This window comes from Mustela nivalis (assembly GCF_964662115.1).
Source record: "Mustela nivalis genome assembly, chromosome: 2".
In the NCBI taxonomy this organism is placed as follows: domain Eukaryota; kingdom Metazoa; phylum Chordata; class Mammalia; order Carnivora; family Mustelidae; genus Mustela; species Mustela nivalis.
In genome coordinates, this window is record NC_139021.1 from 141,078,908 (window position 1) to 141,098,602 (window position 19,695).

The following is a 19,695-nucleotide window of genomic DNA, read 5'->3' on the forward strand; positions in this document are numbered from 1 at the left end:
TTACGTAGGCCATCATGTCATTTACAATAAAGGCAGATCTATTTCTCCCTTCCCAAATGACATGATTTTTAAATGTCCTTTTTCTTTATTTTCCTTTTCTTTTATTTCTTGTTGCACTGACTAGAACTACCATCCCTACATAGCATAAAACTGGTGAGAGCAGACACTCTTGCCTTGTTAGAAGTCTCTGGGAGGCAACACTAAGTCTTTTCACCATTAAATATAATGTCAGCTATAGTTTTTTGGTTTTTGGTTTTTGGTTTTTGGTTTTTTGACAGAGAAATAGAGTGAGCACAACCAGGCAGAACAGCAGGCAGAGGAAAAGGGAGAAGCAGTCTCCCTGCAGAGCAGGTAGCCTGATGTAGGGCTCAATCCCAGGACGCTGGGATCATGACCTGAGCTGAAGGCAGATGCTTAACCAACTGAACCACCCAGGCACCCTATCTATAGATTTTTAATATGATTTTTATCAAAATGAGGAAGTCATCATGTATTTCTATTTTTCTGTAATTTTTTTTATCTTAAACGAATGCGGAATTTTTGTCAAATCCTGAATCTACATTGACTGATACAGTTTTGTAATTTTTCTTTTTTAGCCTATTAATATGATGAGTTCATTGGTTAATTTTTGGATAGCGAACCAGCCTTGTATCCCTAAAGTAAAACTCATTGGGTTACATTTATTTGGTGTGTAGTTCTTTTTATATATTGCAAAATCTACTTGCTAAAGTTTTATTTAGTATGGGTATTTTTTCTTTTGTCTGTTTTTGGTATTAGTATATTATTAGCTTCATAAAATAAATTGAAGTGTTGCCTCTATTTTCTGAAACATATTTTGTAGAACTCGCTTTAATTCATCTTTAAATAAAAACATAAGCACCTGGAGATTTTTTATAAGGTAATTATTATTCAATTTCCTTAATAACTATAGAACTATTCAAATTGTCTATTATATATATGTGAATAAAGAATTAGGATAAGGACGCCTGGGTGGCTCAGTCAGTTAAGTGTCCTATTCTTGATCTCAGCTCAGGTCTTGATCTCCAGGTCATGAGTTCAAGCCCTGCATTAGGCTCCATTTCATCTAAGTGGTAAAATTTATGAGTGTAGAATTTTCCAGAACATTCTTTCATTCTCTTATTATCCTCTTTGTGTCTGCAGGGTCTATTAGATTATCCTTGGTATCTTGTCTGGTACTCATTATTTGTGACTTTTTTTGTAATCAGTTTTTCTTTGGCAATTTTATTGACCTTTTCAAAGCAGTAGCTCTTTGTTTCACTGTTTTTTTCTCTATTGTTTATGTTTTGATTTTATTTATTTATGTTCTTATTTAAATTTATTATTTCCTCCCTCTGCTTTCTCTTGGTTTATTTTGCTCTTTATTTTCCATAGTTTTTTGGTAAGAACTAAGATTACTGATATTGACCTTTTCATATGGACCTTTTATTTTTTTTTAATATATGCAGTTAGTGTTATAAACTTCCCTTCTAGTGCTTATTTAGCTCCATACTAGGCATTTTTAATGCCATATTTTCACTTTCCTTCAGTTCAATGTATTTATTAATTCCCTTTATATTTCACCTGTTAAAATAAAAACAAACAGAGACTGGTCTTAAAAATTCCCTGAGCAGGCAAAACCAGTTTAGTCACGTATGCAAAGCTTAATTGAGCTTATTTTGCAAGATTAACTTAACCTGGGTCATTTCTTGCTCATGCCTCTGGAAATCACAAGTAAAATTAAACTACTTCTCAAATTTGATATGAGGTAACCACTAACAAATTTCCTATCTTTTAAGAAAATTCTAATATTATAATCAATCACTGTGAAGAATAAACAGTCACTACCTCCTCCTACTAAACTGCTTATAAAAATACACCCGTGGATCTCATTCCATGTTTTGGTTAGAGCACTCCTGGTTTGCAAAGCATCTTTTTGTTGTGTACACATAAACTACTAATTACTACTTCAGTGATCAATTCGTTTTACTTTGCTATTTCTGAACTTTTGACACACCTGTGAGCTGTTTAGACATCTGTGTTTAGTTCCCAGATGTTTGGTAATTTTTCTGTTATCTTTCTTTTATTAATCTCTGGTTTGATTTCATAATGATTAGAAAACACTATTCTTTTATATTTGTTGAGGGTTTTTTTTTTAATGGCCCAAGATATAGTCTATTTTGACATACGTTCCATGAACACATGAAAAGAATATGTATTCCACTGTTCTTAGAATTTTCTGTGAATATTGATTATATACTTTTGACTGTTGGTGGTGTTGAATCCTTTACCTTTGCTAACTTTCTGTCTAGTTGTTTTAACAATTATTAAGATGTATTGTTACATATTTTGTAACTCTGTTGATTGATGTGTACACATTTAAGATTATATTATGTATTGTCTCCCTCTGCCCTGGCAATATATTTTTGCTCTGAAATCACATTTATCTGATGTTAATATAACCAGTCCTGCATTTTTTTGATTAATATTGGCATAATATATTCATCCATTATTTTATTTTATTTTTTTAAGATTTTATTTATTTATTTGACAGACAGAGATCACAAGTAGGCAGAGAGAGACAGAGAAGCAGGATCCCTGCTGAGCCGAGAGCCCGATGCGGAACTCGACCCCAGGATCCTGGGATCAACCAGTATTTTATTTTCAACCTACCAAATCAGTTTTTTTTTTAAAGTTAATTTCTTATAAACAGCAAAGAGTTAGGCCATGACTTTTAATCCACTGTACTAATCTCTTTTAGTTACCATATTTGGATCACATATCAATAATGTATGATATGTTAATTATTGGTAGGTTAAGGCTTACCGTTGCTTTTTATTTCTGTGCTCTGTGTGCTCTCTCTGTTTACTTGTTTTTTTAGCTTATTTTTCATACTACTTTGTGGTTTATTGGAGAATTTTTAAATTTCCACTTTTATTTACCTAGAATGCTTTTTTATTTTCTCTTTTTGTATACCATTTTAAATAGCTATGAAGGATTTTACATTATATACATACCGGATCACAGTCCACTGGTGTTATTTTACGAGTCAGAGTGAAATACTGAAATATTGCCTCCCTTTAGTCAATTTATCCTCCCCATTTACAATTGTCAGACATATTCTCTACAAACATTTAGAAACACAAGAGATGGCCACTTTCTTCTGGCATCCATGGTTTCTATAGAGAAACCTACTGTCATTCCAATTGTTGGGATACAATTTACCTCCTGCTGACTTCAAGATTCTTCTTTAAAACCTTCTTTGACTCTGGCCCACCTGTTTCTTTCTTATAAGGAAAGTTATGATTACCTAGGTTTACCCAAGTAATCCAAGATAATCTCCATCTCAAAATGTTCAATTTATTCACATGTACAAAGTGCTTTTTGCCATGCAAGTAATACATTTACAGGTTCCAGGGGTTAGGACATGAGCATCTTTGGGGAAAACATTATTCCATTTACCATATTTCCCACCTCATTTTATGAGGCAAGAAAGCCCATGGTCTCAAAACCAGGGAGGAAAAGGTGCCATAAAAATATTCCTCATGGACAAATGAAAAATACTTAATAAACTATTAACTAATTGTATCCCCAATATATAAAAAAGGCAATATGCAATAACCAAGTAGCTTTTCCCAGGTCAAGAATGGAACGTTTTGTTAAACATTCAATAATCAAAATAATTCAATATATGAAACATTAAAGGAGAAAAAACACAAGATCATCTCCATATTTACCACATAAATTCTTCTAGCCAAGAGATAAGATAAATTTTAAAATTTAGAAGTAGAGAAGCTGCTATTACCAGGGATAAAACAAAAAACAATAATAACAAAGCATTAGTTGGTGCAAACCATATGAATGGAAATATAAAGGAAAGGCTAGAAAACTCAGGATTGTTAGGATAAAATAGAATATAAATTTAATGAGCTTTGATCATATAAAAATATAATTTTAAATGAGTAAGAAATGTGAAGGAAGTGTGAGGGCATAGTTCTCATCTTTCATAGTATTTCACATAATATAGTCTAAATGTGATAAATCAGGACCAGTTTAAATATATTATTCAAATGAATGTAATTCAAGCTAGCAGAAAAAAGATGTATGATTATAGAATGAAAACCACTCAAGAGGAACATTTTAAGAGAAAGGAATATTGAAAAACTAAGAACACTGATTTTATATTTTTGCAAATTTAAATCAGCAATAATTTTACACTGACTAAAGTTAACAATAAAGAAAAAGGTTAAAAAGATATATATGTGTATATACGTATACTACATCTATTTTTCTATCTACCTATTTATAAAAGTTACAGCTGTAAATAGACAATTAGAGATATATGTGTTTTAAATACTGAGAAGGAAAATACACACATACAAAACAAACAAACATGCAGAGAAACTCATATGACACAACAAAGTATGGTAGAAAGCATGTGCAAAAAATAAAGCAAACAAATGAAACTGTTAGAAATAAAAATCAAACATATTTTCACACCTATCAACACAAATAAGACTTTATTTATTTTTAAAGATTTTATTTATTTGTCAGAGAGAGAGAGAAAGAGTGAGCACAAGCAAGGTGAGTGGCAGGAAGAGGGAGAAGCGGGCTTCCCCATTGAGCAGAGAGTCTGGTGCGGGACTCCATCCCAAGTCCCAGGATCCTGACCTGAGCCCAAGGCAGATGCTTAACCAACTGAGCCACCCAGGTATCCCAAAATAAGACTTTTAAAAGTGAAGGAAATACAGATAGTTTAAAAATATACAAAAATAATTTTAATCAAAAGATATCCAAAAAAGGTAATATCATAAATGTATTTTTAAAAAATGAACAGAGAAGGTACTTGCAAATGAAAAGCAAGGGAATAGTCATGATATTAAAATAAAAGCAAAAAAATTCATTAGAGTCATTTCATGTTAAAAATGATACAGTCCTGGGGCACCTGGGTGGCTCAGTGGGTTAAGCCACTGCCTTCGGCTCAGGTCATGATCTCAGGGTCCTGGGATACGAGTCCCGCATCGGGCTCTCTGCTCAGCGGGGAGCCTGCTTCCCTCTCTCTCACTCTCTGCCTGCCTCTCTGCCTACTTGTGATCTCTCTGTGTCAAATAAATAAATAAAATCTTTAAAAAAAATGATACAGTCCTTTGTGAAGATGTACAATGAATATTTATTGATTGTTGTAGACTTTTATTCTTCATTGCAACTCCTGAGAGATAAATAGGTAAAGTAACTGAAACAGAGATCTGAAATGATATAATAAGTAAGGCAGTTTTAATATATATATACATATATGAGGGGATACATACACACTTCATTAGTATGTTCTCTAAAAATGGAAAAATATCTTTTAAAAAGCACATGGAAATTGTTTAAAACTTCACCTTATAGTAAATAAAATAAGATAAAATCCATAGAAATAATACAACCCCCAAATTTTGTTTTTTTAAAAAGATTTATCTATTTATTTTAGAGAGCAAGCAAGTATGTGTGAGTTGGGGGAGGTGCAAAGGGAGAGGGAAAGAGAGACTCTTAAACAGACTCCCTGCTGAGCAGGGAGCCCAACACAAGGGTCCATCTTACCACACTGAGATCATGACCTGAGCGGAAACCAAGAGTCCAGTGCTCAACTGAGCCACCCAGCTGCCCACCCAACTCACTTTAAAATGAAATTTGCCATACAATGGGAAAACAGAGAAACTCTAATATCAGGAACATTTACAAGGAAAAAAGCAAAACCTAATTTGCAAAATTCTTATAAAATAACGGTAGTAAAAATACTGTGGAACCGACATTATCTAATAAGGTTCCTTTAGTCAGCTTTGCTGCACGAACAATCCTCCGATCTCAGTGACTAAACACAGTTTCCTTATCTCTTGCTTCATGTAAGCTGTAGGTCAGCCATGGCTCTGCTCCAAGCTTCAGCTCTGCTCCAGGCTGCATGCCTCTTGAAGAAGCTGTAATCAAAACATTGACCTGGACAAGAGCAAAGTTCTTCCCCCAGTTGTCATAACAATAGCAAGTCACATGCCAGTGGGCACTGATGTATAACCCCTTAGAGGGAATGGGAAGAGAGAACCTGGTGAACAATATAACAAAGTCCCCAATGGTTAAAGCAATATACAAAGGAAAATGTGTATTAATAGATAAGAGAAAAACATGTCAATAAATGTAGAAAAATCCATCTGATAAAATTCAATAAACATTCAAATAAAACTCTTAGGAAATAGGAAATAGAAGGGAATTTTCATAATGTGCTAAGTAGTATGTATGAAGATTCTGAAGCAAACAACTTGGCATAGGGATAAAATTTTCCAAGACAGGACCGTAACAAAAAGGCTACAATAACTATTTCTATTGCTGTGCTAGAGATTCTAGCCAATAAGAAAGTATAGGATTGAAAAGAAAGGACTACAACTATCTTCATTTCCCAACAACATAGTTATCCATATAGAAAATACAAAATAATCTATACACTGTTTGAAGTAGTAAAAGATTTCAGCAGAGATGGTGGATGAAAGATCGATATACAAAATCAATTAGGAAATACACTAAACATTCCATTCACCATAGTATAAAATGCACAATGGTTCCAAGAATATCCAACAATATGTATTCTACAACTGACATTTATTACTAGAAACAGCTATAAATATGAGGGCAATGGGTTAAGCATAACCAAAAGAATTATGAGAAAGAATGAGGTGGGATGATTTTCCTTATAGTATATAAATCTTTTCTACAAAGATATCATAATAAATACAGCATTTTATTTATTTAGGGGTAATCAAATAGTAAAAGAATAGAGTAGGGACCCTATAAATAGACTCATGCATATTTAGAAATTGATATATGATAGAGTCACTATCATCAATCAGTAGGAAAATGGACCATTGGGACTTCATGCGAGGACCATTGGTTTTCTAAGTGGAAAATTCTCTTAAAATATTAGATCCATATTTCACATAAAGCATGAGAATATATCCCAGATAGATAATTAACATAAATGTGAAAAGATAATTATAGGTTTTTAGGAAGAAGGGAGTTTAATATTAGAATCATTTGCCATTAGATGTTCAATATACATGCCTGGGTATGTTTTCTTTCTAATAAACCTAAAATCATTCAGTATTTCTGACCAACTCCCGAACAAGTTAAGAATTTTCATATTCTACTATTCACTGAATATTGAAAAAAAAGCATTTGTTTGTAACTAGAGTTCTTGTTTCACATTTAAAACAACATGTTTCTAATTTTATATCCAGGTTCTATTTTATATCCAACTGCTTTCATTTTAGTTCTGTCTACTTTGTTTCATAATTTCTTATACAGTTTATTCAAGGGTTTATTCTCATTTATCTTTTTGGAAATCCTAGGAACTGAGAAGTCTTATTTTAAAGTAGTTTTCAGGTTCTTACACTACTTTATTTCCTTTGGATTGAATTCATCATCTGGTTGGTTGTTAATTTTGTTGGCTATCTCTCTTAGAGCTATATGTTAGCTTGTGTGTTTTATTTTGATTGGAGGATTCTTTTTTACCTTTCTATGCCCAAGAGTTTGTAGAGGGGAAGTTGGTTTTGTTTGTTTGTTTGTTTGTTTGTTTGTTTTTCACCTAGTAATGTGGTGCCTCCAATCTGAAATCAGATTTTAAACTGGCATTTAGAAGTAAAATACACACTAGACTGTCCAAGTGGGGAACTAGAATAACACCAAAGAAATTACATTGACTTAATACTCATCTCTTTATATTCCTGCTCAGAGATAACAACTATACTCAATCGTGTATGTTTTCTTTTTTTCATATAAATATATATATACCTAAATAATAAATTATTCAGATTTTCGTGTTTGAAAACTGTACGCAAAAGATATCGTGCAATATATTTCTTTTATAACTTTCCTTTTTACATGGTATTATACACGAAACTTTATGCACTATGTGGCTGTGATGCTTTTTTTAAAATATCTTTGGGTATTCCACTGTGAGAATATGCCATCATACATATTGTGGCATCCTTTCTCTTTTCTATGGACATGTGTGCTATTTTCAGAATTCTTACTATTATTATCTGTCTTATAAGTGCCACTTGTTACACATACAAATTGTTTTTGTGGGTTTATACCCAAGAATGGAATGGTTGAGTGTATGATAAATCAATGTTCATCACGATACAAGAATTCTAGATTCTTTTCCAAAACAATTGCACCAATTTAAACTTGCTTCAATAATGGGTAAGGGACAATTGGCATTGTCAGGTTTCATCTTGAAAATTTATTTTTAAAAATTAGATTTCAGATGCCTGGGTGGCTCAGTTGGTTAAGCAAATGCCTTCAGCTCAGTCATGATCCCGGAGTACCGGAATACCAGCATCAAGTCCCACATCGGGCTCCCAGCTCCAGGAGAGTCTGCTTCCCCTTCTGACCTTCTCCTCTCTCATGCTCTCTCTCACTGTCTCACTCTGAAATAAATAAATAAAATCCTTTTTTTTTTTTTAAGTGAAGTTCACTGGGATCTTGATTGACATTTCATGTTTCTAATAAGGATAACATTTTTATTTATTTGTTTATTTAGAGGAAGAGTACAAGAGTGGAGGGAGGGACAGAGGGAGAGGATCTCAAGCAGACTCCCCACTTAATGTGAAGTCTAATGCTGGGCTGGATCTTACAGCCCACGAGGTCACAACCTGAGATGAAACCAAAAGTGGATGCGTAACCAACTGATCCACCCAGGTGCCCCAGGAAGAAAATTTAATTTAACAACAGAAACTATCTTAAGACCAAAGCATTATTAGCCATTTTTACCATTAAATTTTACATGCATATTTCACAAATTATTTGGATAAAGTTTAATGAATGGAGAGATATTAAATATAAGAATACTAAGAGCCCCACAAAACATGGAAATAAAGGAATTGTATGTGATGTTAGCATTTGATCTCTCTGACTCTCTGGCTGTGAGTCTCACTTTGGTTCTCTAGTCTCTCACACATTCTGATTTTTGAGTCCCAGTGTCTGCTTAACAGTCTCCTGGCACTTCATCTATATGTTCACTTACTGGTTTTTGGCTTATATTCTTCCTCTTTCACTGCATTCCTGGCAGCTGACCCTAATAAACTTGGTCCCTAGATGCCTAAATTGGTCCCATGCCCTCCCAGGAAGCCTGCTGCTGATGAGGTATGTTATCCATCCTCTTACCTAAAAGATAATATTTGCTAAACTCCAAATAATAAAACATTGTTATTATTTATTATCAGGATAGAGAAAATACCTGAGATCAGAAAACCAGGGTGAATGGTGCTCTAGCTGGATCAGTTGAAATTAGTGCAATTCAGAGTAAGGCCAACTTTTTTAAACCTGTCATTACAGTCTAGTCCGCACAGACCACCATGTACCCCTCATTAACCATTGGAGGAGATCTAGTTTTCCTCTAGTTTCAACTGGGCTGGAAGATTTTGTGCCATGATATATAGAGTTTTCAAGAAAATCTGAGTCCTCTTGAATTGTGGGTTTGGGCAGCAAATATTGACTAAGTACATAAGGCAAAGAAACTAGAACAATTCCATAAGCCTTTCTGTTTTAGACAGCTTTTTCCCTCCTTAAATAATTGACAAGAACTTTCACACCAGACAGGCTTTTTCAGCGTTTCGCAGATCTAATAAAGATGAATGAAGAGAATATGGCCACAGTAAAGCAGAGAAATGGACAGATAGGAAAACAGAAGCAGTTCAACAGCTCATATAACAATTCTTTCTGTAGTGAAAGAAGAAATGGTCATAAAAAATAGGGGACATAAAACAACGAATGTGTTAACTTTTTAACATCATTTCTATGGAGCAATGATAAATGAGGGCTTTGCATTTGCAGAGAAATGGCTAATACTTGCCAATGATATTTTATGGTCAGGATGTGCAAGTTTACAGCAATGCCTTACTCCACTGTTATTAAACCTTCTGTTTAAGGCTGTTGACTATATATCTTCAGGGTTGCTACAGTGAAGAAAAGAATTTCTGTGTCACATGGCAGGAAGTTAGTTCAAGTAACTTACACCGGTCCATCAGCAGATTTCATTGACACTGATGACACCAGTCAGATGGGACATAGGAGGGAAAGCATATTGTAATGGAAAAAAATTCAACCAGACCAAGAGTCAAACTTACATAGAAAACTCCTCTTTCTTCTCTCTCTCTCTCTCTTTTTCTCTCTTCTCTTTCCGTCTCTCTCTCTCCTCTCCCTGTCACATGCGCACACACACACACACACACACAACACACACACACAGAGCAGAGCAATTTCAGTTGTCAACTTAGTTGATTACTTAGAAATAAAAGCATATTGGGGCACCTCCGTGGTTCTGTTGGTTAAGCTTCTGACTCCTGATTTCGACTGAGGTCATGATCTTGGGGTGGAGGGATTGAGCCCCTCATCAGGCTCTGTGCTGAACATGGAGCCTACTTGGGTTTCTTTCTCTCCCTCCCTCTCTGCCCCTCCCCACCCTGCTCCCTCTTTCTCTCTAAAATAAATAAATAAATAAATAAAATAATCTTTAAAAAGAAAAAAAAAGAGCATATTATGTGTGACCATTATAAAAATTTAGAAAATAGGTACTCTAAAAAAGGAAATTAGATGAAATAAAAATTATCTGAAGTGCTGTCACTCAGAAATGAGTATTATTAGCAATATTTGCACATATATTCTTCAAGATGCATATACACATTTGTGGGATTTTACTGTAACTAATATTCTGTGCATATTATTTATTTTTAAATAAATAATAAAGGTGTTTTATGTTGATTAAAAGTAGACATTCTTCTTAATATTTGTATATATTTCATTGTATGAATACATCATACACTTCATAATTTCTCAAATTTTTTACATTAATGTGGTTTCCACTGTTACAGTATTATGAATAATTCCACATTGAATACATTTAGTTTGTACACCAGCTTATAATCCATTATGATGCTCTCATAAGAAATTCCTAAAATCATAATTGATTTCTCAGTTTTTGTATTTTAAAAGCCTTCTTATGTATATATTTTTACTCAAAATGAATTTACCAAGTTAATGTGCATTTACTCTTGCTGGTGTCCATTCAAACCAACACTTGAATACATTAAATTTTTTTAATCTATAAGATAAAAATATTATTAATTTCTACTTCTAAAGAATAAAAATATAGAATATTTTTGCTCTTTTATTATTATTTTTGTAAATGCCTATTAAATGGCTCTTCCCTTTTTTTATTAAAATCATTGTTTTTATTCTACAATGTATTTCTTTCTTTCTTTGTCAGAGAGAGAGAGCACACAAGCAGGGGGAGCGGCAGGCGAAGGGAGAAGCAGGCTCTCTACAGAGAGCCCAATACGGAACTCAGTCCCAGGACCCGGGGATCACTACGGGAGCCAAAGGCAGACGCTTAACCAACTGAACCAACCACCCAGGCATTCCAATTGTTATTTAAAAAACAAACAAACAAACAACAACAACAACAACAAACAGAAAATAACAAGTGGTGGCAAGAATGTGGAAAAAATGGATCTCTTGTGCACTGCTAGTAAAAGTAAGATGTAAAATGATGCAGCTGCTAAGAAAAACACTATGACAGTTCCTCAAAAAATTAAAAATAGAGTTATCACCACATGTTCCAGCAGCTCCGTTTCTGGGCATATGCCCAAAAGAATTGAGTAAAACCTCAAATCAATATTCATATACCCATGTTCATAGAAGCATTATTCACCATAGCCAATAGGAGGCAGCAACCCAAGTGTCCATCAACGGGTAAACAAAAATATAAAGGTATAATAGAATGTTATTCAGCCCTAAAAAGGAAGGAAATTCTAAGGCATACTACAACATGGATAAACCTTGACATTATGCCAAGTGAAAGAAGCCAGTCAGAAGACATTTTAAAATGCAAATTTATATGTGGTATCTATAGTAGTCAAGTTCATAGAAACAGAAAGTAGAATAGTCATTAACATGGGCTGGGGGAGGGGGAACTGGGAGCTGTTGTTTAATGCATAGAAAGTTTTAGTTTCAAAGATAAAAAAGTTTTGGAGATTGGTGGTACAAATGTAACTATATTTAGCATCACTGAACTGTGCACTTAGGAGTGATTCAGATAGTACATTTTAGATTATGAGTTTTTTACCACAATAAAAAGTAATTTTAAAACCCGACCAGAATAATGAAGACAAGTATACAAAAATAGATTTTAAAAGTGTGTGTTCTTTGATAACATAAATGCCCTAGTAATTGATATTAAACACATGTATAGAGAAGTTAATACACATAATTATTTTAAATATTTAAAGGTTAAAATGAGCCAAAGTAGAAAAAGGTGTGTTGATTAGATGAAATACTTATTAGAATCCTTATATCAGGACAAAATTTCAAGGTAATTCGTGGGGGCAGGTGGCATGGTGGGAAATGTCACAATTCTTGGCCCTAAAACTGTTCTTTCGAAACATCTTAACAGGGGCTCCTGGCTGGCTCAGTTGGTTAAGCATCTGACTCATAGTTTGGGCTCAGGTCATGATCTCAGGGTCATGAGCTGGAGCCCAGGGCTGGGCTCTATGGTGAGTGTGGAGCCTGCTTAATATTCTCTCTCCCTCTGCCCCACCCCCCACAGTTCTCTCTACTCTCTCTAAAAGAAATTTTTAAAAAAATTTTTTTTTAATTTTAAAAAGTCTTAAAAAAAGAAAGGAGGAAAGTTAGAGACTTCTGGTAGTGCTCTCAAAAAAATTTCTTTTAAGATCACAGTAACCAAAATGATATAATATTGAAAAGAATAGTCACAGATAATGGGACAGAATAGAGAGCCTAATAGTGTAAACAAAGGTTAAATAACATTTAAAATATATATACAGTTATACCAAAGCACATAAAATACTTAGAAAAACTCTAATAATGGACATGTAATAACTAAACCCTAATAAACTAGAAAACATTGCTAAGCAAAAATACTATCCAATGCAATAAAGCAAAAAAGAAAAACAATGAAGATCATAAAAAATTACAACTGTATCTATTTGCAGATGGCACCATTTTACACAGAAAATCTTTAGCCTTGACAAATCAACTACTCTAATTGAAAAGTGAAGTTCATAAGGTCACAGGACGCAAGGGCTAATATACATAAATTGATTGTTTCTTATGCACAAGTAGCTAACAATGGGAAAACAAAATTTTTACATATATCCTAAAACAAATACATTACTTAAAAAAATTAAGAATGGGCATGTCATACATAAATACTTCAATTCACATCAAATTATAAAACACATTTTTAAAATATCAAGCTGATTCTAAAATATATAAAGAAATATATAAAATGTAGAATATCCGAAGCAATGTTTTAAAAGGAAAGTAATGTTGTCAGATGTACATGACATAATTTCAAGACTTGCACTGAAACAACTGGTTATCCCTACAGCATAAACATCAACAGTACTGAGGTGCCTGGGTGGCTTTAGTGGGTTAAGCCTCTGCCTTTGGCTTAATCATGACCTCAGAGTCCCAGGATCAAGACCCTGCATTGGGCTCTCTGCTCAGTCGGGAGTCTGCTTCCCCTCTCTCTGCCTGCCTCTCTGTCTACTTGTGATCTCTGTCTGTATAAATAAATAAATAAAATCTTTAAAGTACATAAATAAGTAAAATCTTTTTAAAAAAATCAACAGTGCTTAACATGATATAGAAAAATTCCCTTGAAATGCATTAGGAACCTAAATGTAGAAACTAAGATTATCAAAGTCTTTTAAGAACATATAGAAGAAAATATTTGCGGCCTGATTTTAAGACATGGAGGTCATGAAAAATAAAAAGAAAATAATGATAAAAGGAACTTACTAAAATTAAGAACTACTACTTGAAATATTCAGAAAAATAAAAAAATAATAAATGTATAAAAATAAATAAATAAATAAATAAATAAACAAAATTAAGAACTATTCTTCAAAAAAAAGGCCAAAAATAAAACAAAACAAATTCGACAAAGAAAATATGCAGGCAAGCCACAGAATGGAAGAAATTACAAGCAGGGGCTAAATTATATATATTATCAAATCTAGTATATACTATACACTATTAGATTATAATTATAATGGTATTTTATAATATAATAATTACAACATGATTATTATAATCATATGTTATAATATAAAATATAATATATAACTGTAATATATAATGATATAATACGATTATAGTGTAATTAGGTATAATTAACAATATAAACAATTTATGAAATAAAGCCAAATACAAAAAAAATCTATTTCTATAATTTAATTCCATTTCTATAAAATGCAAATCAACTTCTAGTGATAAAAAGCAGATCAATACTTGCCTGTGGATGAAAGTAGAGATTGGGATCATTACAAAGGAGCATAAGAAATCTTTAGGACATGATAGAACTGTTCTGTATATTGATTTTGGTGGTGGTTTCATAAATTTATATTATTTTCAAAAGCAACTGAATTGAACAATTTAAATTGATACAGTTTATTGTATCTTATTTCTCATTGAAGATGATAAGAAAAAATAATGAACTGGGACCGTAAGCAATTTGTGGGCTGGGACTATGTCTGGTTTTTTATTTGTTTTTGGTTTTGGTTTTTTGCTCATCATTTGACATCAGTGCTTGTCATTTATGAGGTGTTTATAATGGTTCTTGAATAAATGAATCAATGAGTACATGAATGAATTCCTCAATGTGAAGCTCAAGGTATTTCAGATAAAATTGTTTTAATGTGACTCATTAAATTACATTATTGTAGGCATGGATCCAAACTAGATAAATAAGTTTACATTTATTACATTTACACTAATCTAACATGAAAAAAGTGTGTCAGCCTTAAAAAGCACCTGCCACCAAGTTCTTCCAAAAGACAAAAGCTTCTAAACATTCTAGGATTGAAAGTTAAGACTTTAGAACAATTGATCAAGTTCAACCTTGATAATTTTGAGACAAGCTAAATAAAAGAAAACTTTCCCCTACCTCTGTAAATAGATAAGTGGCAAGAAGGCTCTGAATTCACAATAAAATAATACAAAGTAAAAATATATTTGCTTTGTCTAATGACGCAGTTTCAGGGTCAGTGAAAATGCTTTGAGCGGCACATAAAGGTCTCCATACCTACTCCCACACATCGGAGTTTTTTTTTTTTTTTTTTCAAACAGGTATTGATAATTTGACCTAACATGGCTGTAATTCTCAAGGAGCATTGGTAACAGCTTGAACCATGCTGGACTAGATAAGGGAGAGGGGGAACCTACTTCCCAGAGCAAAGAATAATGATAATGTTGGGTTCTGGAACACAAAACAAAACAAAACAAAATCATGAGGCTCTGTAGCTAAGTACACATTTATTGTAATAAATAAATCTAATAAATGTGATTATATAATTAAATGTCATTATACATTACAATCACAATCCCATACCTGTGATTTGAAATATAAGGAGAACAGAGAACTTTTCTATCTTTAATCTTTTGCCAAAATGAGTAAAAGCAAACAAAGAATGAATTTTCTTTCCTAAGTATCTGATGTGCTTTAAAACTAGTATGAGATGGAAGATGAATGAATTAAGCTTCACTTACACTCTTATGGTCATTCTAGATAATTCAGTTCTCGGGATCCATGGTGAGTAAATAGTTTCTCTGGCCTTGGGTTTCTCTAAAAAAGTTTTCCAAGGACAAAGTTTATTGGTTCACTACCTACTGAGAGAGGCAGTGACATTTTTTCTCAGAGCATCTTAAATTGCTTGTTTGAAGTGAGATTAGCATCTACCCCCTTTGCTTGCACATCTTTCCTATCAGGCTTGATAAAGGACAGCCCCACTGGGAGTGCTGCAAGGAGGAGAAGGTCCTCTTTGTCCCAACAGGATTGAAGAAACTGACAGCAAGAAGCATTCTTGACCAAACCTGAGCCAGTCTCCTTTGAGCCCTGGTATGAACTAGGTCCTGACCTTGAGCTCTGTCCTTTACCAGCTTAATCCAGTTTGAACAAGAATCCTGCTGCTTCCATTTAGTGAGAATCCCCCCACCCTCAATATCTAATCAAATTCCTCATTCCCCACTCTTGATGTATTATCACCCTGGTCTGCATTCAGCAAGACTTCTCTTAAGTCTGTTTAGCTAGAATCCCCCCTACCCCTGCTACTTCCTCTTAGTAATTCTCTATCCACTGAGTGCCCCCACCCTGCTCCTTGACTATAAATCCCCATTTGTCCTTGTATTTGGAATTAAGTCCAATCTCTCTGTTCTATTATAGTAGTCCCTCTTGAATATAGTCTTCCTTACCAACTTTAACAAGGGTCAGGAAAATAAATTTTTTTTAACAAAGCATAGCTAGTTAAATGATCTCCAAACCAGGATCCCTAGACCACGACCCCAGGAAACACCTAATTCAGCCCATGACCACCAGTGAGAAGGAGCATTGGAGAAAAACACAGAATGATCTAAAAGTCCATCCCCATGGATCAAATGGTGCGTTCAGTATGGAAGCAGCATTTTTCAGGGAATCAGAAAAGCTATGATGGCTCCAACATCTGTCACCTACTGGCCATGTGATTTTAAGTGAGTCACTAAATATCTGCAGATGTCTATCTAGTTATTTAGGAATAATATTTAGGGACACCCGGGTGGCTCAGTTGGTTAAGCCGCTGCCTTGGGTTCCTCGTCATGGTCCTGGAATTGCGTCCCTACTGAGCAAGGAGCCTGATTCTCCCTCTGCCTGCAGCTCCCCCTGTTGTGCTTTTGCTCTTGTGCTCTCTCCTCTCTGACAAATAAATAAATAAAATCTTTAAAAAATAAAAAAAATATTTACATAACAGAGCTATTATTTTAAAGAAGATTCATATATAACACTAACTTTATAAACTTTATATGTAAAAATAGATATTTGGTATCATGAGACTCATTTTCATTTGCATAGGTCCCAGCCCACCCACTCCCCCCCTCCAAAAAAAACTGCTTTAATAGATTATTTGTGAGCAACTCACTTTTTGGAATCTTAGCACTGGAAGAGGCTATGCGATTTATATTTGATTCAAAAGTCACCCTGTCTGTGCTCACTGGAAGCATAAATCAGCATTCATAAATGTGTGGTTTGCCCTTTCCAATTCCTTGTTCATTTAAATGTTATATAGATTTTTAGAATCTTTTACTCTTATAACTTTACTCGGTGAAAATCCATGATTTACACTTTAGCACATATCACTTATGTCCTTACGCTGCCATTTAAAAATCATTATGCATTCAAGATGTGTGTGTATTTCAGAAAACTATGTATAAACAATCTCTTTAATTGCATGGCTTTACTTCCTCATTAAGTAATATGCAAAATGGCTAAACACTATGCCCAATACCCCTCTTTAGCAACAAATATGGGATTGGAAAACTCTCCATCTATAGATGTCTTCTTTTGGTATGCTAAAAAAGGTACCAAAAACCATCTTGTAAGCCTCTGGTTCTAATGTTGAAGAACTAGAAGATTGGCAGCAACTTTCTCCAGTTTACATAATTGGAATAAATTAGCAAGTGTAAATTCTTATCATGTGACTCCTAAGACACTAAGGACCACTTCATAATTAAAGAATCCTCCTTCTTTACCCAATCCAATTCCACTATTCATTAAAAAGAAAGAGAAAACAAAAACTATGAAGAACTCTAGGGAGAAATATTGGGTATTTTGAAAACCTTCCAGCCGTTTTCAACGAAGAATTAAAAATAAAATTAGGAGCATCAGTGGAGGAAAAGTCATAGCCAAGGGAGATAGCCTCTGCCTTGACTAGGATAAGGATTTATTGAAACCTGTGAAGAGACTCTAGACATTATTTGAGTACCCAGCTAGAAACCAGTTTTCATCTAAAATTTTTTAAATCTTCTATACATTACACCAAACTCCTGGGTACCATCTGCTTCCAAATGTATCTAAGTTAGTCAATGTCTAGAAGAACCCAACCATACTATAACCCATTTTCAAGTGTTAATCAAGAGTGTAGATATCTAAATCCCCAGTGACTGAATCAGTCAGCTGGACATCACAGTTTTTTGTTTGTAAGATACTAGACATGAATATAATACATCTCTGTCATGAGAAATACTTCCCTTATATATCTGGAATTTCCCAGATTTTCTTTTTTATTTTATTTTTTTCCTTTTTTCTCCTGGTATCGAAAGAAAGAAAGAAGTTGAGGAAAAATGGTAGGCGGGAGGAAGGAAGGAAGGAGGGAGATAAAGGGTGAGGGAAGGGAAAAGGGAAATCCAATTATTAATGTAAAACTATTTCTAAAGAGAGCGCATGTGTGTGAGTCAGTTAGCAGGTGCAGCAGGCAATGAACTAAAGATTAAGGGGAAAGGCTTTCAATGGTACATCTGTTGAAAAGTAACTAACATTTATTAAAGTTTACCCACAGTGTCTCATTTAATTCTCATTACAGATAATAGTTTCATTTATTAATTCAACCTCAAAGATTAAGGGGGACTAGAACACCTACCCAACTACTAAATAACAGATTGAAATGCATCTCAGTCTTTTCCACAGCAGACTCTGTTAATCACTAGTCTATAGATGATGTCTCTAAGCAATAGTCTATTGAGGAATTAGTCAATGAATAGCATTGGAACAATCTGAGTTCAGATAGGAACAAAAACAAGGAAATAGCGCATTCAACTTCAAGAATTGGGATTAGCAACAGAAAACGTGTACTCTGCGTCCACGAACTTTTAGTTGAAGTAGTCAGTCATTTACCCGAAAGGAAAAAATGGCTAAGAAAACTTTAGAAACCACATAAAGACGAACCATGAATATACCAAGGAATTCCAGTAGTTCACCATCAGGTGGGATCTGCCCTCAGTCAGTTATAGCCAGAAGAGGTCTGTGGTCTTTTTTTGGAAATAAGCAGAAAAGTACTTAAATATAAATTCCGTTTAACGTTACAAGAAAATACATGGATTTACAGGAAGCTTTGTAACTTTCATTTACTTCCAATTAGATGGGGAGTAAAAAAACAAAGCAAAACAACAACCACAAAAAAAAAAAAAAAAAAAAAACAACACCTGCATTTTGAGCATACACCAACCTGTTAGGAATTTGCTTTGTGTGTTAAATTATTGGAGAATAAATGTTGATAAAATTCTCAAAGAGAAACTGGGATTATTTTCACTTCCAAGGAAAAGTAATGCCATTTTTATGGTTAATACGTGAGAAGAATGAAAAAATGTGTTTTTCTCAACTTATTAAGTAGGCTAAAAAATAATGAAATTAAAAAATTAAGCTTATTAAGTAGGCTAAACTCATTTAGGTAAATAAGAGCACAGTATTCAGTGCCTCTGTTGTGATTAAGTGGTGGTGATTTTTTTTTTTAATATTTTATTTATTTGACGGAGAGAGAGATTACAAGTAGGCAGAGACGCAGACAGAGATAGAGGAGGAAGCAGGCTCCCTGCTGAGCAGAGAGCTCAATGTGAGCCTTGATCCCAAGACCCTGGGGATTATGCCTGAGCTGAAGGCAGAAGCTTGACCCACTGAGCCACCCAGGTGCCCAGTAGTGGTGATTTTTGATTTGCAAAGGCAGCACAGTGCAACAAATAGAGCCTGGAATTGGGAATAACTGAGGCATATGTTCCCACAATTCGTAAAATAAGCAAATTACTTGAATTCTTTTAACTCTTAATTTCTTTTTCCACAGAATG